Below are 22,998 nucleotides of genomic sequence, written 5' to 3'. Positions count from 1 at the left end.
AGACCTTGAAGCTGCAAAGAGCTTGATGTGCTCAAGAACAGGAGATTAGGAGCCAGGTCATACAGTCTCTAGCCAGCCACAGCGATGGATTTAAATTCTATTTTAAAAGCAATGGGAAGACTTTGAAGGTTTGAGGCAGGTGAAAGAACATGATATGATTTGTGTTTTCAGGATACCCTCCCTGCAAAATGGTTTGGCATTAGAAACAGGAAATGTTGTCAGCAGGGTATTGAAATAATCCAGGTAAGGGGTAAGGAAGGCTTGGACCAAGTGGTAGGAGATTCAAGGTATATGCAAAGAGAATGGATTCAAGGTGTGTTTTGGAAGTTGTGCCTGGATAGCCTGTGGGTTATGGGGATAGAGCTTGGGGCGAGAGAGCAAGGCTGAGAAGAAGAGAACTACCAAGGTAAACTCCTCCACGTTTGCCTGGAGCTGCTGAGTGAGCGGTGGTGCCACGTACTACCATCAGGAGGGAAGTGAATTGGGGCTGGGGCACAGGTTAGTGAGAGAGACAGGAGTCATATCTACTTTGAATGTATTGTTTGAGATTCTTATGTTTCCAAGTGGCTTTCTAGCAGGCTATTAGATTAATGAATTTGAAGCTCAGGGGACAGCTTTAGGGGAGTTATCAGAACATATAGATAGTATTTAAAAGCCTGGGGACTCCTTAAACCCCTCTGGGGCAGGGTTTCCAAACTTTTAGTCATTTGCATGCTGCTGTTACTATTTTTTCCATAGTCAAATATTATCTAAGCTATAATTTATTTAATATTTTTCTTAAAATTGACTCATTTTTATACAAATAAATACATGTATTTTTAAAGAAAATAATGTATTATGACTTTAAATGAAAAGCTAGTATCACTTGTCTTATGTAAAACCAGCTTTTAAAATGAAGTAAAATAAAATATCTTTGCTGAATTAAAAAAATAACGTGATAGAGCCCTGTGCTCTATCTTATCTGCCTTTCCGGCCTTAGGAAGTTAGCCACCATGTAAGAAATCCAACTGAGCCCACCATGCTGTGAGGAAGCTCAAGCTAGCCATGTGGAATGAAATATTCAGCTTGCTCCAGCTATTCTTGTCATACAGTTAAGGCACTAGACATGTAAGTACAAATGCCAATTTGGACTTCTAGGTCAGTCAAGCCTTGATGACAACAACCACATGAGAGACCCCAACTGAAAACTGTCCAGCTGAGTCCAGTCAACTCTCAGAACTGTGAGAGATAATAAATCACTATTTAAGCTCCTAAGTTTTATGATGGTTTAGTATGTAGCAACAGATAACCAAAACAGAGAGGAATAGACAGTTCACAGAAAAGTTATTCCCAACGTTTGAAAAGAAGTGCTTAAATTCACTCATAATAATAAAAAAAAAAATAGAGGAAATGCAAATGACTACATCTGCCCCTTGGATTAGCAAAGATGCAAAAAGAACCTGTGATATCATATTTATGATGGCAGGGATGGGGTGAGGTGGGGCACAAACTCTTGTACGTTGTTAGCAGGAATATAAACTGGTACAACCTTTTGGGGAGATAAATTGACATGTTAACCTGGGTTCTCCTGTTAACAGTGCTGCAGAAATGGCTTGACTGTAGATGGTTTATTGGTGAAACGACTTCAGGGAGCAGGCATAAGGCACAAGGAGAGTGAACAGAGAAAAAAAAGAAAAGCCAATACAAGAATGCTTTCATAAGAGGAACACACCTAGAGGATTTTGTGCCCTGTGCCACAGGATTTTCTGAAGAGCCTTAGGAAATGCATTTCAGAACTGTTTTCTAGGGGATAAAAGAGGGAAGCATTCATTCATTGGTTCTTAGTCCCTTTTGGTCAAGGATGCCTCCATGTTATTTAATTCCCTGTGCTTCAGGATTGTATATGCAGGAGTATCTAGAGTTTTTTTCTTATGCTGTAGTGTTAGAGAATCCCTGGAACAAAAACGGAGAGGTCTATGGTGCCAGCTCAAGGCAAGGCACTATCACTTAGCACCTGTGGATAGCTGGTTGACACCTGTATGGAACTGGATGCCGCAGTAGCTGGAGTAAGAAGTGGGACTATACAGATTTAAAACATATTCACAGCTTAAAATATTCAGATCTATTGCATGCCTGCCACTAAGTCCAATGCCCCTTAAAATCCTCTTCAACATGCAGGCCAGTAACAATCTCTGCAAAGACATAATACAAGAGAATTGGTGGAATAAACTATAGTTCTTGTTGCGGCATCTGTTCCCATGGTCATAGCTGATACTCATCTTCTCCCTTCCCTCCTATCCATCCAGGATTTCCCTCAGCTTTTGACCATTGCTTCAACTAGTTTAGGTTGCTAGCCTGGAGAAGTGGCCGAGGGCCTTTACTCTGTGTGTCTGCGCCATGATCAGGCCACAGTTGGGCTACAGTTTCTATATTCTCTGGTTCACAATTATCTCCAGGCGTGGAAGGACCAAGAGACGCCATAGTGAATCCCTTCAGTTCCAAACATATTCTTTTCCGGCTTCTTACAGTGATCACGGTCTATTTTCTATAACAGTAGAATAACCTCTTTCTTTGCTGCAGGAGGAGCCCAAAGAGACCAGGTGGTAGACATAGTTTCATGTTGAGCAGAATTCTTATTGTGTTTTCTGGTAGAAATGTTTTCTTGGGAATTAGAATCTTATCTGGCAAGACCTAAAGCTGCAGAGAAGGGATGCACAGTATCTGAAAATGTGTCACTAATAGTGATGCCAAGAGGAACTAATTCCATTCCACCCTCCATTTTCTGGACCTCTATTTTCCAAGCATTGGGGCCATAGCATTTATAGGCCATTGATTGAAAGCATCCTTGGGACTGTGAAGTCCCTGAATTGGAGGGTAACCTGAGTCTATAAAAGATCATTCTGACTTTCTAATAAGTTAGATGCTTTGGGATAAAGTGGTATATGAAAAGACCAGGGTATCTTATGCCATGTGCCCACTGACACACCACCTTTGCTAGAACATTGGTCTCTGTGTTAGAGGTTATTTTGTGTCAGTTGTCATGCTGATAGATCAGGCATTCTATAAGCCTCTGAACCTGTCCCCTCATCCCTCAGCCAAGATAAGAAATCAGAAATAATACCACATCTATAGGAACTATAGTGAATAGGATCCCCAACAATACTTGAGGAATTCAGGGATAGATATCCCATAATATCCCTGCTCAATCCACCTGTTCGGTCCCAGCAAAAACCTTTCAGATCAAGATCATTTCAGACTACTACTACTACCATTATAATTAACATTATCCTTACGAAGGCTATGGCATAACCAACTCTTCACTTTACAACTCTACCTCATCTCAATCTCTCACATTCAGAGTCTCAGTAAATGGAATGGGGTCTTACTGCTACGTGTGAGTGATCCAGCTCCAAATCCCATTCTAAGAGCTTGTTTTCCAGGGCCACTACTGTTACCAATTGTCTTAGTTTAGCATCTTAGGTCAGATTTCCTAGGGAATGGGCTCTGAAGTGGATATTTACATGCACGAAGTTTACTAGGAATTGCTCTTGAGAACCTTTAAGGGAGAGAAGAAAATAGGATAGAGCAGAGGGAGAAGTTGAGTAGTTGATGCAGTTGCAACAAAGGGGTTGCTGGAGCCCATGAAAATCTCTAGGGCTGACCTTGTCCTAAAAGATGTCTCCAACTGAGGCAAGAGGGTAAGGCCATTGCACCTCCAAATGTACCAGTCACTGGGTAAAGCTGTGGGAAGGGGTGGGAAAGCTGGGTGAGGCAGGAACCTGTGCTTCAGAGCAAGGCCCTGAGAGAGTCTCAGCTGTGAGCCATCAGCCAGCAATAGCTCCAGCTGTAGAGGGAACGAGTGCCATGGGTCTAAAGGGGAGATCTGAGACTTCATTAGCTACATGTAGCAGAGTCGAGACAAATGCTTCGCTGAAGACACTTAATTGGGAAGTAATCCCAGGGAGCAGGAGTGAAGGACAGGGGAGTGAAGGAGCAGAAGGAAAGACCATCCAAAGAAATATTCAGTTGGCCACAGCTTTGGGAGACTGGTGCTCAATTCTGTGAGATCTGAGGAGGCTTAGGAAATGCATTGCAGAGCTCTCCACCTGGGGGAAGAAAGGGGAAACGTTTATACTTTCAGTCAAGGGTGGCTCCATGGGCATTAAGCTTCTTTGTGCTTCTGAGTTTTCCATGCATGAATGCTAGGAATGCCAAGAAAATGTGTGATAGGGTTGCATCTGCACGTAGCCGAGGGCAGCTTCACGGAACTGGTTCCTTCATTGTGGATTTGAAAGGGTTCACAAAAGAGGTACAGCAATTTTGGCAAAAACTGATGGAATTTAAAGTGAAACACCCTTTGATCCCTGAATTTCACTTGCAAGAATTTATACTACTGAACTTTGTGTTGACAGGTACAAATAACTGTGTGAATTAGATAGGCTCTGGAGCCAAACTGCCAGGGTTTAAGGCCAGGCTCTGCCACTGTAAATGAGCACCTGTAAATTTTGGCACCTATCACATGGGATTGCTAAGGGTATTAAATTAGTTCAAACATGCAGGTGCTCTGAACAGTGCCTTGTACATAGTAAGGTCTCAATGCATGTCAGCTATCATTCATATTCCTTTTACAAGCATATTTGTTATAACTACTGTTATATAAGCAAATGATTGGAAACAACCAAATATTCATCGGTTAGAGACCAGGTAAATAAAGTGTACTGTGGCCATCCATAGGGAATTATTGTAGGCAACGTGTTGTAAAGTGAGAAAAGCAATGCAAGATGGAGCAAAATGTGTATGGCTACTCCTGTTTGTATAACATGCACATGTAAGAACATGGGTGATAGGGATTGTTAGTGCTTCCCAATCTCTGCTCTCCTCTCCTTCCTGGGCACAAAGAAGATTACTCTTTGATGTTAAATTGAGACTACATGATTAGCTCTCGCCAATGGACTGTGACTTCGAATAGGAGTAAAGAGCCCTCCAGCGTTTTCTTCCCCTGGAAGCTACCTGTTGAGATGTCAGTGTCATAAGGTGATGCAACTTTGATATGTAGTTTTACTGAAAAAACCTCTGTTGGGGTGGCCACGGTGGCTCAACAGGTAAGAATGCTTGCCTGCCATGCCTGAGGACCTGGGTTCGATTCTTGGTGCCTGCCCATGTAAAAAAAAAAAAAAAGAAAAAAACCTCTGTTGTGTTAAGTCACTGAGTTTTTGGTTAATTAGCTACTGTAGCATAACTTGCTCTGTCTTGACTGGTATAGTATGTTCCTGGGAAGGAGACACAGAAAAATTAAAATATTGGTTACACTTTGGGGGACAGGGTCAGGAGTTGGAGGGAGACTTCTTTTGCCCTTTGTGTCGTTTTTTATTACTTGAAGTTTTAAATTATATGTATTTAAAATTTTGAAGAATTAAATTCAGCTTGGGTCTGTCAGGCATCGACTTTCCCTAAAATATATGAAAAGCTTTAATCCTCATCTCCCTCAGAACAAAAATAAAATAAAAAGAAAAAACAAAACAGCTTCCGCTTTTAATGCCCCTACTCCCCCACCCTGCAAAAGGCAAAACCACCGAAATCATTTGGCCCGGCTATGTCATTTTCTCCATGAATGTAGAGCAGGTTGAATAAAAATGCAGAAAAAGAACCCTCTGGATAAGGAAGAAAGGAAAGATGGGAGGGGTGGGTGTGTGGTAATGATGAGGAATAGGGGGTGGGGCCAATGCATTAAAGATCTCGAAAAGTTTGATGCATTTTTGCAGTAGTGCCAGAGGAAGTAATCTGGAAGAATAATTACAGGTGATCCACAAGCGGGATATTTAAAGAAAAGATATACTAGTTATGCTGAGGTCCAGGAAAAGGCAGCAATGGTAGGTTAGAGGAAGAGGTAGTGTGATTCTGATATATTAGTACAGGCACTATAAATTTGGGGTTGTTTTCTATTTTGCTGTGCTTATGATATTCTGAGTGATTTCAAAATGCAAGGCATATTTCATAACATAGATAGTGAAGGTGAAAGAAATCTTTTTCATTTTGCCTCTAGGAGCTTCTGCAAAGGAATTTCTGATCTTTCTTCAAATTTTATCTGCAAAGAATGGTAAGACATATTGCCAATCAATAGTGACAGAGCCGGATATTTGCAGGACAGTTATGACAAAAGAGGATGGCAGTTTCACAATAAGAGTGAATAATGGAGACGATAAAAGATAACCTTGACAGATAACTCAGTTAAGAGGAAAATTGGAAAGTATTTAAAGATTTGATTCATACCGATAGGCCTGTCTATAGTATCACATCTTAGAATAACATACAATATTTATATAGATGATTTCCTTGAGTCACAGAAAATTTTTCGTGGTGACTAGAGAACTACAGTGTTTTGGAAAAATTGAGGGATTTTATTAACATGAAATAATAGAACCACGTCCAAACACGATAGCAAATATTTGGGAGAAAAATTCATCAATTGGAGTCGTTATTTAGTACTTACTGTATGCCTAGGCAGTAGGATGGGTGCAGTTTGAAGAGCTATTTGATTCCTGATCTTAAGGTACTTTTGGTGCATTGAGAGAGTTGTGGAATAATGGAATATTCCTCACAAGAATGATGGAAACAAAACAAGATAGTAATCACTGATGACTTGCAGGGTAAAGAATAAAGGTGGTATAGAAATTCAGAGAAAGATGAGCCCAGGTAGTTGAAATACAGGATGAAGCTCAATGAAAGCCATTGTCTGCCATTTGCTCACTTCCCTCCATTTCTTAGTTTGTAAGGTAAGATTGATAATATCTATCTTTCAATGGTGTTGTGAAGAGCTTGCCAGTCCTTGTCCTATTTGCCTTGAGATTCATTTCTTATACTTTCTGTAAGAAAAGTGTAAGAAAGCGGTAGGCAGTGGCTGCAGTCTCCAGGATCCTGTATCAGGAGGATCAGACCAATGGGAGGTTGAGAATGCATTTGGAAGGTGGGAAGAAGGAAAAAGCCATAGTTTCTCTTTTCTTCCCTCTGTGCCTCTGGTAGCATCTCCAGAAGTGATTATGTTCATGACCTCAGCTCCATCATTTAGACGGTCTATGTTCTAGCTCCTACTGGATAATTCTGATCCCGGATTCCAATAACACCATGTCCTCCTTTTGCCCCACAAGCCTAGGGGAAAGTGGCTTCCTGCTGTTGCTAATCTCTAGGTTGCCTCACCATATCCTGATTTACTTGCAGCTCTTTCATCACCTGTGTTACCAATTCCATGTATTACATTTCCTCCTCTGTAACTATTTAGAGTAAATATCTTCTGGTTGAATTTTGACTAATAGTAAATGTTAAAGTGTCATACTGCAAAGCTATACAGTGCCACAGAAGCAATCACTGTACACACACACAGATGTAATAAAACACGTATCTGTCTTTGCCTGTCCTGTCCATGGTTCCTGCATAGTCACATTTATGATCTGCCTTCCCTGATCCAGTTGATTATTCCAGAGGACCCAAGGAAGGCCCATTACAGTTCAGGCTGCTGAGGCAAACACAGTCCCTCTCAGAAACTTGAACTAAGAAACAGAGAGGGACATATTAGTGGGTGGTCTCCACTGGTGGTGAGAAGCCAAGCTATGGAAGTCATGGCTGATGGCCATATTGGGCCAAGTATTGTTAAGTAGAAAGATCCAGAGGGGAGAGAGAAAGAGAGGGAGGAAGAAGGAGATGGAGAGAAAGAGGGGCAGGGAGAGGGAGAGGGAGGCAGAGAGAACCAAGGAGTAGGTCACATGGCTCCCAAGAATCCTAGAAGTAAAGAATATAGCCTTCTTTCCAGATGGTTTTCCATTCATCAGTACCAATTTTTGCACAAGGCTTGGCATTCCTACTCTCATATTTCAATTCTATTTTCATATTTCATATTTATCTTGCTCATATTTCATTTATATGCTTTCCATAAATTTCTCTTCATTTGAGCTAACTTGGCTGGAAATCTGTTTTTGTGAGCCTTGAGTAGACTGCTCTATGTGAGTGTATACACACACACACACATGCACATACACACACACACCTCTGCAGATTTTGTGCTGCCTTTAAAAATGTTTAGCTAGTAATTGGGAACAGAGACAGTTATGATCAAGATGAACAACATGAGAAAATGTTTGTGGGTGGGAGGGGTAAGATTCTAGATTACTTCTTTGACTGCTCTGCTTGTTTTAACTAACAGAGTTTATAATATATTAAAGTTTCAGGCAAACTTGTATTTAAGTTAACTGTATTTTGGATTTTATAACTCTGTATAGTTAGTTAATAATGTTGGTGTTCCCCAAGGGCTGCTTTAAAATAATCTAATTATAATATCAAAAAACAGAGCAGCAGTGATCATTATATTAAAATGTATTAAACACTAGATTTAAAAGTAGCATGTTTCCTCTATGCCCTGAAGGTCATGTCACCAGGTTTCTGCAAAATTAGGTCAGAAAGAAAATTCAGCAAATAAGGGCTCTCTCTGGAAGCTATCCTATTAGCAATTTCCTGTAGATAAACTTTTAAAACAGTCACTCAGTGCACCCAATGGATCATAATTACTATACACAGTACAGTTCTTGTGTCCCAGTTTGTCTTGCTGATTAAATGTTTTGCTGTCATCCGTTCTTGTTCAGTAGATTGCTTGTTATTGAAATAAAACCACTTCTGTATTGATCAACTGGTTTCGTTCTGTCATCTGTGTTGCTATTTCAGTGTGGAATATAACAGATAAGGGTCTTGGATGGAAATATAAAATATGCTTTGAGGGCGGTGCAACGGTGTCTTAGTGGCAGAATTCTTGGCTGCCATGCCAGAGACCCGGGTTTGTTTCCTGGTGCCTGTCCATGTTAAAAAAAAAAAAAGAAAAAAAAAAGTAAAATGTGCTTTGAGTGGAAAGCTCCAGTTTTGAAGTTTTAAAGATACTGGTCAGTGTCACCAATATTTGGAAGTTGTCTTGAAGCTGTTTATTTTATTTAAAAAAGACAAAAACAGGTACAACGTGTATTCTGGTGGGTTTTAGCTGGTTACACAAGTCCATTTGTTATTGAAGGGTGACATATATCTTACCCAATTTTTTTTTATTACAGTCATGTATTTGATATCCTCAACTACAGAATTTGAGTTGGCATTGACCTTCGAGATGAAAAGCCCATGTGAGAAAGCACAAGAGTTTCTTCCCACTCCAAATATCAGATGATACTAATGATCACTTGTATGCATGTATATTTTGCCTTCTATTATAAAATGACTGATAATGAAATTGAGGTGTGAAATATTATCTTTTACATGTTATCAAAAGCAATCAGTAGTCAGTATTAGGAACAAGACTCAATTCGGTTTGCTGGTCCTGCTTGTCTCTTTTACAGAATTAAATTTCAATAAAAAGATCATTTATAGAAGCAACTTTTATGAAATATGATTTTGATAAATGATTAAATATTTAGCATTTTATTGAACATTAAAATAATGCAATATAAAATTAGTACAAGAAAATCTTTATAAAATGCATCAAATTTATGCATTTTATAGTTCAATGTTTTAAAATAAAATAATTTCTGAAAATTGGTCCTATATTATCCAATACCTTGACCACAGTGGATACTGAACTAATATGTATTACTTTGTATTGCTTTGTTGTCAGGCTCTGTCTCTAATTGGTCACTCTAGCAAAGTTATTTGTATTGCTTTGGATTCCCCAAGCAGTCTGTATTTTGGGAGCTGGTTCTTTTTTTCAACTAGATGTATATGAGAGTCTTTGTGACTGACGTAGCAGCACCTGTACTCTGTACCTGTCCTTTATTTCTCAGTTCAGGCTGTCTTTCTGCCCTGCCTTCACCTACCTACAGCCCCTGTGTCACTCCTGGTTCAACCCAGGCCAAGTCTCTTTAAATTGGTTGAGGCAAAACCAGTGAAACAGAGTTTTCTCATGCCTTGGCATCCTTCTCCATCCCCATCTCTTGCCTGCTCTATTTTGTGGTGCATCCTGCTTTGTTCACGCTCCAGTTCTTTGCATCACTGGTGCCCATTCCCATCCCCTTACCCTGAGAAGATGGATGCTTTTTCCTCATGTCAATTTGGCTCATACCTAATATCAATTTTGCATGTAGCCATTTTGTATTATAAATGCCAGTTTCAACTTATTGACTTGAACATGAGTTGTTGACACAAACCCCGGTTGTACTTCTTTCATAAAGCAGCAGACAGGTATGCTGTTTCTAGTTCTCCTCCTGACCGTGGTGCTGGCTTCCTTGACAGGGCAAAGCCTTTCCTGACTGTTTAGTTCCCCTTCTTAATTTACCTCCCATTCCCCTTCAACCAGTAGCATGGTACATCCAGGATTCCTCAAGGTCCACCATACCTGCCGGCTCTCTGTTCTCTTTCTTTGCCAACTGGCTTTGCCTCCTGGCCCCTTGCTCCTCTCCAACAACTCCTTGGGCCCCTCAGGGACCAAAAATAGCAAGAAGAATTCAACAGTTTTTTTACTACTTGTCCTTGCCGAATTATAGGCTCCTTTAGATCATCACGTTCCATAATCCATCTGTGTCTAAATTCTAGCATGACAGACAAACAAGCCATCAAAACTAGGAAATAATGCCATCAAAACTCAGCAAAGCCTTCAGCAGTAAAAGTGACATTTGCACATAAATTTCCAAGTTATACTTAAAAAATTTTTATTAGGGAAGTTGTGGATTTCCAGAACAATCACACATGAAATATAGAATTCCCATACACCTCCCTGGCACCAACACTTGCATTGGTGAGGAAAATTTGTTGCAGTTGATGATAGCACTTCTTCTTTTTTTAATTCTTCTATTTTTTTGAATAATAGTTACATCAGTAACAATTGATGAAGGACTATTTAAGTAGTATTAACTATTGCCCATAGTTTTTGTAAGGGTATTTTCCCCATATTCCAAGACTATTATCATTTTGTTTATGCATGTCTTTATTTTATTACTCATGTACCCATACACTGGATAAAAGGGGGTATCAGACACAAGGGCAAGTTATTTTTTAAGACTAGACAACGTTTCAAGAATCCATCTAAAAAATCTAAAATAGTAATTCATTTTATTTTATTTTAAACCTTACCTAAGCATAAAATGCAGAAATCATCAATTTGTAGGAGGAAGTTTTTTCCTAGGACTAATTTGATACTTTAACATTTTAACTTCCAATGGAAACTGGAATTTTAGAGGATGTTTCACAAATTCATGTTTAATAAAGTTTACATCTATAAAGGATCCCCATGCAGCACGCCTCAGGCACAGTGGCTGTCTTTGGGAAGCGACTTCTCAGATCCTGCACTAACAGGCCCTGGTAGTCATGTTCTAAAATTCCATCGTGAGGAGCTTGGTGGCGATGCTGCAGCTTTCAGACACTACTAGGGTTAGTAAGATGAGGTAAAGCTTAATATACCAGTGATTCGAGAGACTACGTGGCCTATGTCTCTAGCCAGGTGTGTTGGATGTGACCAATTAGCACTCAGCTTTCCTTCCTACTGCCTAGTAATGATATCTTGTGCGGCAGAGGCTGCAAAGTTAAAACCTCATTTTTTTCAGACTCATTTGCAGCTAGGCTATTTCACACATATTAGGTAGGGTCTGTTCTTGAAATGCATTTGTGTAAGTTTGGAAAGAACATGTGAGGTGGAGGTTACCTTCTTGGTTTTGGCTCTTTTCTGCTGGCAAAAATAGTTGTATTTTTTCTGCAGCAGTGTTCCAGAACCCACTCTCCAGTTTTGCAGGTGTTGATGAAAAACCATAATGGACACATGTTCCATTATCTTATCACCTGATTGAGACCACCGAGTGGCAGTGGCAGCAGGTTTTTAATTCTCCACACCTCCCTATATTCCTGCCCTTTGCCATTTCACTAAATGGGAAGAATATAATGTCCTAACTTTTCATTTGGTCATGTGACTAGCTACTACCAGTTCTGAGCCTAGGCCTTAAGAGACCCTATGTGTTTCTACTCATCCCTATTCATTTATGAGATGAATATGCCCTGATGAGTCTGCTGGTTCCAGGAGGTGGTTGGAAATCACATGCAGCAGAGCTGCCTCAGTGGAGCTGTCACTAATAAGCCTTGCCTAGATCAGCCAACTGCATGGGCAGCTAAATAAATAAATACATACATACATACATACATACATACATACCTATTGTTGTAGGGTAATGAAATTTTGTGGCTGTTTGTTAAGCATCATTGTTGTGGCCGCACCTAACAGATACAAGTGCTCTGGTGGTTTGTTACTAAACTCGGTAGTTCTAATAGCAGCCATTTGATTTTCCTCATTTGTGATTATGTCAAATGAAAACGCTCCCCTGGTGGATTCGTTTGTAGTGTTTTGGGAACTATTCTGGCTGTCCAGGGTAGAACTTGCTGCTTCAGTGCTTCAAACAATTCTTAAGAATCAAATTCATTTTCTGTTTAAAATAACAAGGGAGGTTTAGTTTTCTGCACTCAAACCTAAATGATTCACCAGATGAGAATAAGGACTATTGAGTAGGACAGAGGCTGTCGTTCAGAGTGGATCCTCCAACCAGTCATTTGAAGTCTTGAATGAAATCCCACCCCCACCCTATAGAGGGTCTCTGTACAAGGTTGTAGTAGGGCCTCTCTTTTTGATCATGAAAGGGTGTTTCTTCCTAATCTGAGTGAGGGGTGGAAATTAGAGTATTCAGGCTCACATATCTGCAGGGCTGTCTGGTAGAGTCTTCTTTGGTGGGTGATACATAGTTGTATCACCACTGAGTCATTCATAGGGTTGACTGGTGCCCCTCCCAACTCTGTCAAATCTCCCTGTGCGGTGGCTGTATGGTGTGTGAACTTAACTAGGTTAAACTACATTCCCCAGAATTTCCTTTCTAGTATGGTAGTGCATATGGTGGGCTAAAGGGGTACTCTCTCATGACAGCTGGAGGACGTAGGGAAGCAGCAGCCATTTTGTAGCATATTCATACTTTCTCTCTGTTATTCTATCAAACATAAATCTAAAGGCTGCTATGAAGAGCTTTTGTGGATGTAATTAAAGTCCATAATCAGTTGACTGTAAGGGAGATAATCTTTAAGTGGGCCTGACTCAGTCGGTTGGACAGCTTAAAAGAGGACTTAGAGCTTCCCTAGGGAGAGACAAAAACGCCTGCCCGGAGTCTCCTTGATCCATGTCTATGGGCTTCTGCCCTGTTTGTGATCTTCTCTATAGATTGAACATCCTTATTCAGTCCCCACAATTGTGTTACTCTCTTTTCCTGTGTTCATGTGTGTGTATGTATGTAAAACCTCCTATTGGTTCTCATTATGTGGTTGAACCCTGACTGACACACCCTGGTTAGGAAGCAATTAACATCTCTCTCCTAAATAGCTCCTATCTTGACAGTCTTCCCCAGCTGCACACATGCCATATGTTGATGATGTGGGTGAATCAAGGGTTATGATTTTTTGAAACTTTTTAAATTTCCCTTCTATTACAAGGGGCAGAAGGCCTCACAGGCTAAGGTCCTCTAGGAGGGTCTCCCACACCAGTCCTCCCTTTTGGCCAAGCTCCCTTTCATTTTCATTCTCCTTTTACTGAAATCCTTGGCCTTCCTTTCACAATCTCCTCTTTAAGACCCTGGAGCTGGTGTTTGCCATTCTTCCCAACTGGAGGGAGCAGTTCTGATTTTTCCGTCACTTATTCTGTGGCTCAAATCCCAGAGCCTTAGGTTTCAGCAGGATGCTGTCAGATGCTCTTCTCTACCCAGGCTTTATCTGTGAAGAGGAAGCAGTGGGTTCTGCTTTTCTGAGTAGAGGAAGTAGAAGGTGCTCTGGTTCCATTTGAGGCTCCCCACTAGTGAAAACAGTAAATGATTTCTTCATTAATTACCTAATCTCTTAGTTTCCTCACTGCTTAAAGGAAATACAATGAAATGGTTCAGCTTGAACAATGTGAATGTATTGGCTTACAGTTTTGAGGCCGAGAAAATGTCCAAATCAAGCCGTCATCAAGGCAAAGCTTTCTTCCTGAAGACCGGCTGCCAGTGATCCTCGGCTCCTCTGCCATGTGGCAAGGTACATGGCAGCATCTGTTGTCTCTCCATTCTCTTCCAGGTTTTGTTGATTTCAGTCTTGTTTCTGTGGCTTTCTCTCTCTTTGTTTGAGTTTCATTCTCTTTTAAAGGACTCTTGTAATAAGATTAAGACTCATCTTGTATGAGGTAGGTCACAACTTAACTGAAGTAACCTCATAAAAAAGGTCCGACTTACAATGGGTTTTCATTCACAGGAATGGATTAGATTTAAGAACTGCTTTCTGGAGTACATCCAACTGCAAACCACCACACCTAAGAAGCAAACAGATTTCACCTAGAAAGAACATTCAACAGAGTCTGGATTTATTTGAGCATGGCTCATTTCTCTTGCTCACGTGACTCTTTCTGACCCTGCTTAAGTTACAAAGGCCACCATGAGAAGTGCCTCTGAGACATTCAGGAAGGGTGGCACAAACTTCTTTCTGAGGATCAGATCTCTCCCCAGTTGGAAAATAGGTGGGTGATGGTGAAGGTATGGAGTTTCAGTTCATTTTAATCTAGAGATACAACACAGGTTAGTACATTCTTGGGCCAGAACCTGGTTCTGGACCCCCTGGAATTCATCATTTATGTGAATCTATAGGCAGCCTCTGGCTACCCACCACCCCTTAGCTCATTTTGGAATCAGGATTATAAAGTATAGGGCCACGCTAGTGATTTCTCCTTTTAACACCTATGTAAGAGCCAGATAGCACACAGTACAAAATGGCTGCACAGTCACCCCAAGCAGAAAAAGCATTGGCTTAGCTTGCATTTGCACAAAATATGCACTCTCCTTCCAACTCCTGCTCTCCTTCCATATATGTTCTAAGGACTTGTCTCAGATTAGCAAGATGTACTAGCTACCAGTCTAACAGTGTCCCTGGAGTTTCAGTATGCTCTTCTGGATTTCCAGTTGCCAGTATCTGCATCTCTGCCTGAGGGCTTTTACCTCCCTCTTCCAACAACTGTGGTAAACCAAATATAGCAGGCTAGGAGGATAAGGAGTTAACATTCTCATTGTCCCAGTAGCTTTCAATAACTGACTCTTGGGATTTTGCAAATACATAACCCAGCTCTCACACCTCTCAGCTGAGGTAGTTTCTGAAACATGTGTTTTGAACTATTTCCAAGGGTTCACATGATGGATTCAAGGGGATGGGATGGGAAGGTAGGCTGGTTTGAAGGGATTGTGTGCCCTAGAAAAGCCATGTTTTAATCTCGATCCATCTTGTGGAGGCAGCTGTTTCTTTTAATTTCTATATAGCAGTTAAGGTTGGATATGTGATTAGATTATCTTCACAGATATGTGGCATGCCCAATTGTGGGTATTAACCTTTGATCAGAGGGAGATATGACTCCACCCATTCCAGGTATGTCTTGATTAGCTTACTGGTATCCTTTAAAAGAGGAAGCATTTTGGAAAAGGCTTGAGATTCTGAGAGAGCAGAGCCATGAGAACAATGAGAGCCATGAGGAGAGCCCAGATAGCCAGAGACCTTTGGAGATGAAGGGAAAAAATGTACTTCATGAAACAAGAAGTACAGAGAGAAAGCTAGCAGACATTGCCATGTTTGCCATGTGCCTTTCCAGCTGAGAGAGAATCCCTGAACTTCATTGACCCTTCTTGAGTGAAGGTACCCTTTTGCTAATGTCTTAATTTGGACATTTTTTAAATAGACTTTGCTTTAATCGGGACATTTTCAGGGCCATAGAACTGTAAACTTGCAACTTAATAAATTCCCCTTTTTTAAAAGCTGTTCCATTTCTGTTATATCACATTTTGGCAGCTAGCAAACTAGAACAGAAGGGGAACTTGAGCTCCAGCTCCTACTGTAGTAGCTGGCTAACAGTACTCCTTTTAATGGGAAATCTTGTGATATATTTATATATTCACAAAAAATTAGCAAGCATAGTATAACTTTTATTGACTGCTTTCCAATCACTTCTTTATATCACTTCCCCACTTGTTTACCTGTGCTGTCTTCACTTTTCAAGCTACTGCACTCAAATCCTTGTTGCCATGACTACTTCTGGGAGATCCCCAACATGTCACAATGTGAACGTTATTCCTTGAGTCTGTTTGGGTTCCTGGAACTGCAGCCATGGTACCTGCCTCTTCAGTGTAATGGTGGAATGGCCATATCTACTCAGGTGAGAATATTCCACATACCAAATAACAAGACATGGAAACTCACAGAGCTGTCCAGGTGGGGCTCCATTTTGCATGTGACCATCCATCTTGGTCTCTTATGCCATAAAAGAGCAATGTTGCCTCCATGGTATTTCTCCAAACTAGAATCTGGGATACCACTGAGCTTCAGAGCTGTATTATGAAGTCTGGAAATTGACCTGGGTACCCAGCAGAAAAAGTCAAGTCCTAGTGTAATTAACTGAGGTGGGTATGGGATAGGTGGTGGGGCCAAGAACAAATGTGGGGAAAAACAAAGCAAAACGTAGAAGACATGAGGGAACGTTCCCATGAGGGAACATGGGACCTAGCATTCACTTTTATTGTGTGCTAATGCTGGTTACACAATGTGCAATGAGTCAACTGGAGTTAAAGGTATAGTTGGAGATGAACTCTGAATTATCTTGATTTTCATATAAGACAATGATTTTACTAGCTGACGTTCTAGTTTGCTAGTGTGAGAATGTGATATTTCAGAAATGGAACGGGTTCTAAAAAGGGGAATTTATTAAATTGCAAGTTTACAGTTCTAAGGCCATGAAAATGTCTAAATTAAAGCAAGTCTAAAAAAAATGTCCAAATTAAGGCACCAATGAGAGGTTACCTTCACTCAAGAAAGGCAGATGAAGTTCAGGGTTTCTCTCTCACCCAGAAAGGCACATGGCGAACATGGTGATATCTACTAGCTTTCTCTTCAGGCTTCTTGTTTCATGTAGCTCCCCTAAGGGTGTATTTCTTCTTCATTTCCAAAGGTCTCTAGCTGCATGGGCTCTCATGGTTCTAGCAGCTCTAAAGCTTTCTCCAAAATACTTCCTCTTTTAAAGGATTCCAGTAAACTAATCAAGACCCACCTGGAATGGATGGAGTCACATCTCCCTCTATTCCAAGGTTAATACCCACAGTAGGGTGTGTCACATCTCCGTGGAGATAATCAAATCAAGCTTTCAACCTACAGTGCTGAATAGGGTTTAAGAGAAATGACTACCTCCACAAGATGGATCAGGATTAAAACATGGCTTTGCTAGGGTACATAATTCTTTCAAACCAGCACAGCTGGTAAAATTATTTTTGGCCCTGAACCCTACTCCTTTCTTCTCCAACATTGAAACTGAATATATTAAAAGGAAAAAGTTACTGCAGCTGAAGTTTGACTTGAGAAATCATTTTTCCCTATTAAACTTTATTCTCGCTGGTTTCTGTCTTATTAATTCTGTACCCACATTATTTCTGCATCACCATTAGAACTGACAACTCTGGCTTTAACCTTGAGGAACTCAAATCTAGTAGAGGAAACAGTCAAATAAACAGATTTGGTAGACAGTAAGTGCTAAAATAAATACATAAGTGTTGCAGAAGCATAGAAGAAGTAGCAGCTTATTATGCTTGGGGACATTAAAAATGGATAAACAAAGAGGTTTCAATATAGAGAGATGGGGCAAAGACATTTTAGGCAGAAGGCTCACAGTGTCTACTCTGATTAGTTGTAATCCTTGGGATCTTAATTTCTAGACAAAATAAACATGGTGGAAGTAATTGTGAAATTAAAAAGGTTCAATATGAGTGTTTTGACAGCTATGGGGTAACAATCCATTTGAGAAGTTTGTAGTTTAGAAAAAGTAAAATAAATTTTTGAAGAGTATCTCCTTTAAGAAAGATGTGTAGCTTTTAATAATGTAGGTACTTATATCTTATGAATGGAGAATTTTGATGGGTAGCTAACCAACTTGAAAATAATACCCATGGGAAACATTAATGAGGGTCAAAGAACAAATACAAAGTCACTTGATGTGTACATTGCTTTTTGATTAAAGGAATAGAACGCCTAGAGTTCAAATTTCAAAAGCAATTTTCCAGCAAGTTTGGGCATGGTATGAATTCAGGTCCTGATTTTCCATCTAGAAAACATTTTCTACAAATTCCTTGCTTCTCTTAAAACGTTGCTATAATTTGAAGACTTTGCAGAGTTTTGAACAGAGTGATGGGATTTCTTTTGCAGCCGTATAGAGAATAGACTAGAGACTCTTTGATAGAAAATTTCTTTTTAATTAGGGATGCCTTTTAACTGTACTTACTATTGACTTGAAAGAAAATGTACTTAGATATTTGTATGCAAGACATTAGAAATGTGAAGAAAAATACTAATGAAAGTGTGACTTCTCTCCTTGATTCTACCATTTACTGGGAGTCTACGGCTTGACTTAAATTCTGGGTTATTGTAGTTGGTGCTCTAGTTTGCTATGTTGTCTTAAGCAGATACCATAAAATGTGTTGGCTTTAACTATGGGAATTTATTAGTTTACAAGCTTACAATTTTGAGCTTGAGAAAAATGTCCAAATCAAAGCCTCATCAGGCTATATATTCTCCCTGAAGACTGGCTGCTGGTGATACTGGACTCCTCTGTCACATGGCAGGGCTCATGGCAGCCTCTGCTGATCTCTCCCTTCTGTTCTGGGTTTCTTTGCTTTCAGCTTCTTGCTTCTGTGGTCTTCTCTCTCTTTGTCTGAATTTCATTCACTTATAAAGAATTCCAGTAATAGAACCAAGACCCACCCTGAATGAGGTGGGTCACATCTTAAGATCCTATGCACCGAAAGATCCTACTTACAATGGTTCCAACCCATAGGAATGGATTAATTTTAATAACATACTTTTCTGGTGTACATACAGCTTTAAAACATCACAGTTAGCAAGTCCTTTTTGGCCCCAAACACTGCTTTTCCCCTTCTCCCTCATCTATCTCTTCGTACCTGGTGGAAAATTGTCATTCTATCTCTTGTGAATTATATTTGAAAAACCAATGTCTTAGTTGGGGAACTAATTAGGCTAATGTGAAAAGGTGACTCCAAGCAGTAACTTAATATAAAATAAAATAGTTTATTTATCTTGCGTGGTAGATTCTGGAAAGGAAGTCTAATAACAGTATGGCTTCTCCATGTCAGGAGACCTGTTTCCTGACTCTGACATTATGAACACTCAGATTCAATCCTTTCATTGAAAATGGTTATTTCAGTTACAACCATAGATCAATTTACTGTAAAACTAATGAAGCTTCAGCTTCAGGATCCTTCTCGTGCATGGGTCCTTTCTATATGTTAGATAATGTTGGAGAATTTGCAAGGGTGGTCTGGAGTACGATGAACTTTTTGTGCCATGGATCCTTTTGGTAGTCTGGTGAAGGCTATTCTAAATTCTTAGAATAGCATTTTTCAAAGCCTAAAGTAAAATATACAAAGGAAAGAAAGGAAACCAATCATATTGAAAATAAACAATATACGAAAAAAATTATTATATAGTAATATATGTGACTCTTTATTGATGCATTAAGTAATAAGATCTAGTGATGGGCCTAAGAATTTTAAAGTAATAATAAGCATTAAAGACATTTAGATATATTTGCAATAATTGGAATGTCATATGAAAATATCTATAATTTCTTTTGGTGACAAAGCCACAAGTAATACAAATAGTACCGTGGTTTATTACTTGCATTTATAGTAGAAGAAAATATTAACAGAGATCAGTGGAAATAAAGATGTAATTTGTTTCCATCTGAGTTTACAGATCCCCTCCTCCATAATTTTACACATTAAGAACTCTGGAATAAGAGGAAGTTGAATTGGGGCAACATTTAGCATGGGTTTAGAGAAATATATTTACGTGTTTCTCATTGTAATTAATTAATTTCTGTGTGTAATTAAGGTATTGCTGATCAAGCTGATTCAGAGACGGCCTCACCCCACCCCTACCCCATCCACTCCCACCAACTCTACAGCCTCCCCATCCTCTCCCAGTGCTGACTTACCAGGCTTCATAACATACTGAGGCAAGACCAGAAGATATAAGTGAGATGTGAAAGGTCTTGTGGCATCCAAAAGTACTGTGGTAGTTAGATTAGTTGTCAACTTGGCCAGGTGAAGGCACCTAGTTCTGTTGCTGTGGACATGAGCCAATGGTAGGTGAATCTCATCTGTTGCTAATTACATCTGCAGTCGGCTAGGGGGCGTGTCTGCTGCAATGAGTGACATTTGACTTAATTGGCTGGTTTTTAAATGGGAGATTGCAACGTAGCACTGCTAAGCAGCTCGGCATTCCTCATCTCAGCACTTGCAGCTCAGCCCAGGCCTTTGGAGAAGTCACCCCGGGGAAAGTTGTTGGAACCCAGGGGCCTGGAGAGAAGACCAGCAGAGACCATCCTGTGCCTTCCATGTAAGAAAGAACCTCAGTGGAAAGTTAGCTGCCTTTCCTCTGAAGAAACAACAAAGTAAATCCCCTTTTATTAAAAGCCAATCCATCTCTGGTGTGTTGCATTCCGGCAGCTAGCAAACTAGAACAAGTACTTAAGATTAAAATGACCTTAAAATGACTCAAAATCTTATAGTTCCTAAATGAAATAAAAACTCAAAGCTTTTCCAGGCTTGACAGCAAACAAAGATTTACATGATATTATTAATAACAAGTCATGAAGCTGAAAAAGCTTTTCTAAACAACAACAAAATAAGCAAAATTTGATAAACCATACTAGAGGAAACACTCATTAATATTTTCATACTCTATACAAAATGACATGAATGCCATATGAAGAGGCTATGCAAGACTATGCAAACAAACACATAGGAAAAATTGTTAGACTGTTAGTAAAGAATTTATTATATTAATTTCTGAATTTTGTGATGTTCATGGGATTTTTCCATTTCAAAATTTATTTGTGATTCTTTTATCATTTTAAATAAATATTTACTTTTTTGCTTAATTTTGGATTTGTGATTTTGCATTATTTCTCCTAAATAGGTCCTCCTGCCAAATTACAAATGCTTTAAGCCCCATAAAAACCTGGATCCACCTTCATGTCTACATTCCAGTCAGCAAGAGGGGAAAAGGGAAGAGGAAGGCATGTGGCATGCCTTCTAAGTTGTGCCCATCACTTTTATTCACATCCCACTGACAAGAACTTAGTTACCTAGCCCACATCTATGTACAAGGGAAACTGGGGAATGTAGTCTTCAGCTGCATGGTTGCATGCTGAGCTAAAACTCAAAAAGTTTTTATTAAAGGAAGAAGGGGAGGATGGCTGTTGGGAGACAACTGATGGTACCACAACCAAAAGGCCCTAACCTTCCCTTAGACATTCTCAGAGGATGTTCATTAGGGTGGTGGAGATGACCAGAATGCCTTGGGCAGGTAAATCCACATTTTGATATTAATTTGACGCCATCTAAATAACTTTGTTAAGCGTTCCTAAAAGTGTCTTGACAACAAGCAGATATAATGCTCCTTGGGGAAGGGTGATCCAATTAGCAAGCTCTCAACAGCTTCTCTGGTGTCCAAGCAATATGATCCCTCTTGAAAGGGTCCTCCTGGCTTCTTCAGATACTCTTTCACTTCCTAAAATAACATTCAGGTTTCCAAGTGTCCCACTCCAGTATTATCCTGAAGGGGCAGTTTAGAGTATGTTCCCTGATTTATCCTTATCTAGTATCTGACAGTGAAGTCAATACTCCTATCTAACCACTACCACTCCTCATCCCGCTCTCTTGTAATATGATAGTAATATATTGCCATACTAACGCTGAGTAATAACAAAAATACCTTCATGCATCTGGAGTGATTGATTAGGTGGTCCAGTTGACCTTGGCTGGGCTCAGCTTGGCAATTCTTCTGCTTTCAGCTGGATTTACTCACCAGGGAAAGATTCAACAGGCTTCAGCTGAATTAAAATAAAATTAGCTAAAATTAAAATTTCAGTTCTTCAGACTCATCACATTTCAAGCGCCCAAAATCCGTAAATGGCTAGTGACTACTCTATTAGAAAGTATAGAAGTGGAACATTTCCCTCATTGCACAATTTCTACTGGACAGTCTAGACTGTAGACATAGCTGAAAGAGACACTAGAGAATTCCTGGGGAATATGAGTATATACTGAGCCAGGGTTGAGACTAGGATAGTCTCTACTATGACAGCTAGGGCTACTTGGCTCTGTTCCATGTAATTTCCTTCTCCTGCAGTCTAGCCTCGGCATGTTCATATGGAACTGGCAGAGGGCAAAAGCACCAGCAGAGAATACAAGTGATTGTTCATACCTTTGCTCGTACTGTACAATGTTGCAGGACACGCCTACCTTCCATTGCCAAAATGCAATGCATTTGTTTGGAATGAATACAAACAAAGCAAGTCACATGACCAAACCCAGAGATAGAATGAGGGAGGAGGGTGCTACAAAATTTCAGTATGGCATTTTGGTAAAATGGTAATTTTACCAAATTATGGTAAAAGGTAAGAGTACCGGAAAGGGAGGAAGAACTGGAATATTTTTTAAAATTTACCACATCACGACCATTTGCTGGACCCTAATGGGGTCCTTTATTCCTTGTATTATTGCAAATTCCTTTGGAGGGAGGAATTCAATCTCATTCGTGTTTTAATTCTTTTGCCCCTATACTTAGCAGAGAGATTGGCATAGGTATGTAAATATTTATCTTGAGAAATCAACATGTGTATTTAATGTGTAAGTTGAATAGAACGCTCCAATCTGATTTATGGCCATTATTCATTGAGTTTGTCAGATTAAAAAATATCTTTCTCATTTTTCTGAGAAATCAGAGGATTGTACTACTAGTAGTCTTGTAATGCTACCAGAGGAATTGCTGTCACAACCATTCACAGAAACTACATTATTTTCAAACTTCCTTACAGTTTAGTGAAATATGCTATTTTTGCCACAACCTATTGGGAAAACCAGATCCCAGAAGCCATTTAGAGAGGACATTGTTAGTATAGTTGAC

General features: G+C 39.8%; 2 long non-coding RNA genes across 3 annotated transcripts in view; one reads left to right on the top strand and one right to left on the bottom strand.

Annotated features, from left to right (window-relative positions):
* LOC143646194 (uncharacterized) overlaps positions 1-16,392 on the bottom strand; it is a 28,789-nt gene extending 12,397 nt beyond the window's left edge. Inside the window, exon 1 of the long non-coding RNA XR_013157372.1 lies at positions 16,002-16,392. This is a non-coding gene — a long non-coding RNA (uncharacterized LOC143646194). The remainder of the gene's footprint in view (positions 1-16,001) is intronic.
* The window catches only part of LOC143646193 (uncharacterized), an 85,450-nt gene continuing 78,519 nt past the window's right edge, over positions 16,068-22,998 (top strand). For both annotated transcript variants that reach the window (XR_013157371.1, XR_013157370.1), the window contains exon 1: positions 16,068-16,180. This is a non-coding gene — a long non-coding RNA (uncharacterized LOC143646193). The remainder of the gene's footprint in view (positions 16,181-22,998) is intronic.

Source organism: Tamandua tetradactyla, chromosome 9 (assembly GCF_023851605.1).
Source record: "Tamandua tetradactyla isolate mTamTet1 chromosome 9, mTamTet1.pri, whole genome shotgun sequence".
Taxonomy (NCBI): Eukaryota; Metazoa; Chordata; class Mammalia; order Pilosa; family Myrmecophagidae; genus Tamandua; species Tamandua tetradactyla.
The sequence above is the reverse complement of the archived record's forward strand: the minus strand, read 5'-3'. Positions and strand labels throughout refer to the sequence as shown.